Raw genomic sequence first — 6097 nt, forward strand, 5'->3', positions numbered from 1 at the left:
TTGCTCTTGTTGTGGTTATTGATGACAATCTTCTCCTTTACGACATTAGAGAGATAGCTACACAAGTTAACGAGATTCTAAAGTAACGGTCACAAGAGCCAGTTAGCAAACATTTTGCCTTTGGAAAGATGTTGGATAAAAATTTGAATGGTAAAATAAATGTATTTTTGTGATTAGTGTCATTTCAAGAGGCATATATATATGTAGTACAACTGTTTGTCCTCCAGGTGTCACGCTTGTCTGTTTCAACAGAGATGTTCCAAGTGTATTTAACTACAAGTAAACGAGGTGGGCGATACTGCACATTATGGTATCGACTAAATACACGGTATATATAGCCAATACCATACGTTTTTACATTTTCCCAGATACTTGGATGATTTTATGTATCCTTTACTGTCTTAATCTTGATTTTAATCAGAAACACAGGACGCATAGTTTAGCAAAAATTAGTCTTTTTAAATGTTTTATGTATTGTACATGGTAATTGGGAATTGTTATATATTGTATATATTATACAAAATGTAATATATCAGTATATATTATACACTATGTATAATATGAAAATTTTGCATATATGTTATATCTTATATTGCTGCAATGGTAAATGTTTAGTCTATACCTGCATTATCCTTTCCATCCTTTGTAACGGAGTTACTTTGTGGAACAATTTCCCTTGTGGATCAATAAAGTTTGTCTAAGTCTAAATACAACATTAAAGGAATGTCAACAATACGAATCAATTAAAAGTTGTAATTTCATTAACTGTGATTATTCCTGTTCGTTGCATACAATTGTTTAAGGAAAAAAGTAAAATTCTCGATTTTTAACAGCAAAACAAAAGCAAAAACTACTAACTAACCATCCAAAGAGTTTGACTGCAATAAATGAATATAACAATATAAGAATCGGTCGACCCTTAACGGGAACCTTTGTCACTAAACAGGTGTTTTCACGGCTGCACAAAACTGTTACGCTCATGGTTACTCGCGTCATTTTTTTTTATTAGGTTGACGTTCGCATTATTGACAATCACTCTGGAACCTTACATTCGCACTTAAAAAACAAAGCTAATATCGACTATTAATAAATAAAACAAAGTGGATTTTTTAAACTTATTTCAACAGACAAAGATTAGCCAGCACTTTTCAATTCTAGCCAGCACAACAATTCAGTGTTTGAGAGCCTGACTCGTACCCTCAGTGGCTTTATATTCCAGTACAGACTAGCAAAATTAAAGTAAAAAAAAAAAAACTCTTAAAACGAATACATCTTTATTTGGTTCCACCAGATGATTATAGAAGATTTAAGTAAGGGATATTTGGCGGCATCTTCAGTCGAATCAAAACATTCACCATCTTGAAGTCTTCCGGGTTTGCTGTTTAAACGTCATGGCGCCAAATAGGTATGTTGTAAATACAAGTTATCAGTCTCAATGTAAACACTCAATGTTTATTTAAAGGCAAAATAATAATAATACGATAGTTTTCAATCAATCCATCCATCCATCCATTTGTGTAATTGTGTCTTCTTTTATTTTGAAACTCTAACATCCGTTTTGAAGTACTTGTCAATGTAAGAATGGTTTGCACAATTATAGTTTTCTTTTTCACCGAAGCACATGCCTATTAAATAGTACATTATCAACACAAATGAGTAACCGGTCCACATTGAGATGGATAAATGTTTTTTTTTTTTAGAAAAAACGTTTTTGTTAACAAAAACATGATGTTAAAGGTCTTTAAAGTACATATATTTATTTATTTCTTCATTCTCCTCACTCATCCAACATTAAATATCAATAATGTGGATTAAAATGAATGATACTTATTTAGAATGAATCCAAATTTATGCACATAAACTCTGTGATTAATCTGATTAACAATGCCACTTACTTGACACTGTAAAAGAAAATTGGAACATTGTTTTTATTTTTTACGGTAAAAAAAAAAAAAAAAAACCCGCCAGCTCAGTCACCGACAAATTAACGCATGTAAATATTTTTAGACCGAATTACTATAAATTGAAAAAGGACACTACAGTTATTTTTACGGTAAAATTCTGGTGTCTGAGCTGCCAGAGTTTTACAGTAAAATCTATGATTGTTGTTTTTACAGTGCATTACTGTAAAAAGAAAACAGTACCCATTTTTTGGAATGTGAATTTTACAACAACTCACGATTCGATCCCATTCTGATTCTCGGGGTGACGTTTCGATTCAAACCGATTCTGGCAATTTATTATTTGGTGTAGAAAATTATGACAAAGGGCTTCGCGGTGGTAGAGTGGTTAGTGCATCTGCCTCACAATACGAAGGTCCTGCAGTCCTGGGTTCAATCCCAGGCTCGGGATCTTTCTGTGTGGAGTTTGCATGTCCTCCCCGTGACTGTGTGGGTTCCCTCTGGGTAGTCCGGCTTCCTCAAACCTCCAAAGACATGCACCCGGGGATAGGTTGATTGGCAACACTAAATTGGCCCTAGTGTGTGAATGTGAGTGTGAATGTTGTCTGTCTATCTGTGTTGGCCCTGCGATGAGGTGGCGACTTGTCCAGGGTCTAAACCGCCTTCCGCCCGATTGTAGCTGAGATAGCCACCGCGACTCCAAAAATGAATAAGCGGTAGAAAATGGATGGATGGATGAATGGGTTTCAGTTACAAAAGGTCCCTTGGCTGCTGACACATGATGTATACACACAGTAAGTAAGCACCAAGAGGGCCAAAAAACCCATTTAAAAATGTTAGATTTTTTTCAATCAGTTATTGAATATGAATTTATTCGGAATTAGAATAGATACCAATTGCGATTTGAATTTGAATACATTTTTTTCAGAACCCCAACATGAAAATTGTAAAAGTTAATTTTATGACCGCCACAGTTTGACGCTGTAACAGATTAATTTAGGTTCCTTTCCTTATTGTTCTATCAAATATAGCCAAATCAGTACAGTATCCAACCAGCAAAGCACTCTTTGAGTGCAGATTTCCACCAGGTACTATCTCCCACTTTTTAAAGACCCCTTTAAAAAATAGATAAAGAAATATGTGATGCATTACATTCTATCATATGTATGTTCGAAATAAACTGAAACTGAACTGAACGGTGATCGGGACCAACCCCCAAAATATAATGAATTGTTCCTTATTCCATTTTTCACTTTTCCTAAAAGTTTCTTCAAAAACTGCACGTAACTTTTTTGAGCTACGATGCTAACTGACAGACAGACAAATAAACAGAAACAATAACAATCTACTGATAATTGGTAATCAATCAAATGATAAATATACGTTGGGCTTAAGGGTTTGGCAATATGGCCGAAAGTCTATATCACAATATCGATTCCAGCCTCCTGCAATAACAATATATACCACAACATATTTGTGGTATATAGATGATGATAGAATAATTTTAGAATTAGTTACAAAGGCTCCTTATTTTGCTGCTGACATAGGTGGCAACATAATGCGCCATTTCCACTTTTATTGTTTTCTCAAAAATATCTGTTTACCTTCTGTTGTGCCATGTTTCTACCTACATTTCTTTTTAAAATGTAATAAGCACTTAGTCCTCTGTTGTTTGAATACAACAGTTAGCAGTTAGCATATTCTCCCACAGTGTGTAGTGTAGGACGTTTAGCTATTCGTCGTCCTCTATGGATGATGCTTGGAAAAAACTGAATTTATTCGCACACCCGGAGGATTGCTAATTTTTTTGCACTGTGGGGGGGACATTAGTCAATAGCAAATTTACTACTTTGCATTCCTTGGCATGTTGCTGTCAAATTTTTGATATATATATATATATATATATATATATATATATATATATATATATATATATATATATATATATATATACAAATTTATTTTTATCGTTGAATCGGCATGTTTCTGCATATTTTTTGTTGGTCTGTTTTTTCCCAAAAAGCTACCAGATGGTTCACTTTCTGCATCAGTGTCGGCAGCTGAGCGCCTTTTTCCATAGCGAAATGAGCTCAACTGAGTGAACCCTCTTGCCAGACATCCAATCATTTTGTCTCCGTGGGTGGAGGCGAGGTCTGGGCCGCTGGCATACATACACACACAAATAAGTTTAGTACTGTACACATAAGGTAAAGTAAGTACAATTTATTCAAGTAACACCCTAATTTTAATCACTTGTTCCTCATCTCATTTTGGACATTTCCTGAATGATTAAGTGTTCAATGAGTAAAGACATATTCTAGGACTTCCAAATTTGAACTTTTTCCTCCCAAGGGCCAACTTACAAAGGCCAGCTTGTTTGCCCTTTCGCCCCGTCGCCTCCATCACATGATGCAGACACGTGTACACGTGGCCATCTAATGCCCGGCGGTTGTGATAAGTGAGGTGTTTCACACGTCCACTGCAGCGCTGCGTTAGGTCAGGAGTCTAAAAAACGGTGTCCTGACCCCTGCCCAGGTCCCCGACGACATCCGGCAAGCATTAAATGTCTATGTGGAACGGTTTAAATCCTCTCTGCAAAAGCCCCGAGAGCCTGCGAAATGTCAACTGTGTTAAAATGAGTTTTCAGTCTAGTAAAGACAAATCTCCTGCAGGTACTGAGGGACATCGAGCAGAAGAGTGGCTGACTCCTCAAGTTTATTGCAGCATCAAACCTCTCCTTTTCATTTAGGCATTTATTTATCTTGTAAGTATTGTTTTTTATGTCAAATAAAAATACACAAAAGAGGTCAAATATCTTGTTTCTGCATTTTACACGATTAATGTTGAAAGGTCATGTTGCACTTCACTTTGACGCCTTCGAGTGACAGCATCTCTCAGGGCAGCCACACACTGCGTCCTCAAATGTTAATGTTCTCACATGAATAACCCCTCACTAGTGTGTCCTCACTGCGTCTCTTGTTGGACTCCAAAGGGCACTCATGCTCCCGGCACACTCTAACTAAATGCATTGTTATTGTTTTACTTGCATGAAGCAGTTAACAGGAGTTTGATGAAGTCACACTGCACTTTATTTACTTCTTTTGTTTTTACTTTTCCCCCTTTTACTTTTTTCCTTCTATCAGCTACTGTTCATTCCCTGCGTACAATCGGAGCCCCACAAGAGGGCGCTGCAACACCCTACAGTAAAAATACTGTTTCTCTTCACATTCAAAGCAGCCAACTTTTAAACTCATATTTGAAATAATGAAAGCTCATCCTGTTTGCAAGGTTTAGTGTCAAAATGTATTTTTGTCATAACATAAGTAACTAAAGTTCACTTAAAAATAAATCGATGGGAGATTAAATGAGTGTTATCCTATTTTCATCTCTTCTGGCTTTGGAAAAGGGTGCATGCAAACTTTTTTTTTTGCCAAAAATAATAGAGATTTTTGGAATTTCCCTTTTGTCCATTATAACAATGATTTTTAAACTAAAAACATAGAAAGTGTACTTATGTGTCACCAAATAGTGCCTTGAAAAAATGTCCATTGTAAATTCCCAGCATATTGCTGGCAAACAATTGTATTACTTTCACACTGGGATTTACAGCAATTCACTGTGAAATATCCATTTACTGTAACTGCTGAGCTGTGATTTTACAGTTACAACATGTTACAACTTCACAATTACAATTCTTAAGTAAATACAATAACCACAATTTTCTTATACAACCTACATATTGTATGTAACCGAAGTAATATTTACTGAGGAAACAAAAACTTTTTTTTATAACTGTTCTTCTTGTTGTTGATAATTTTCTCTCTTGGTTTATCAGCATACCGCCACTTACTGTACAAGAGTGTGCTACATAGTCTAAGGAAATAAAGCAATTTGTTGGGATATTACAGAGGAAGACTATATGATTACAGTATTTTACTGTAATGTTTACAGTCAATTGGTTGGTTGAAGTTCATTTCAAACATGTATACAGTATCACTATGATACATCACACATTTTACATTATTTTAAAATTTTCTTTACGTGTTTGAAAGGAGTATAGGCGGTATACGATGCTCATTTACACTTTTTAACTTACTAACAACTTCCTGTTCTCAATCTATACACAATTTACATCAGTTCTCATTATAAATAGGTAAATCAGTGATGATTCACTAAATGTGATGGATAATATCTTA

This window comes from Nerophis ophidion, linkage group LG07 (assembly GCF_033978795.1).
Source record: "Nerophis ophidion isolate RoL-2023_Sa linkage group LG07, RoL_Noph_v1.0, whole genome shotgun sequence".
In the NCBI taxonomy this organism is placed as follows: Eukaryota; Metazoa; Chordata; class Actinopteri; order Syngnathiformes; family Syngnathidae; genus Nerophis; species Nerophis ophidion.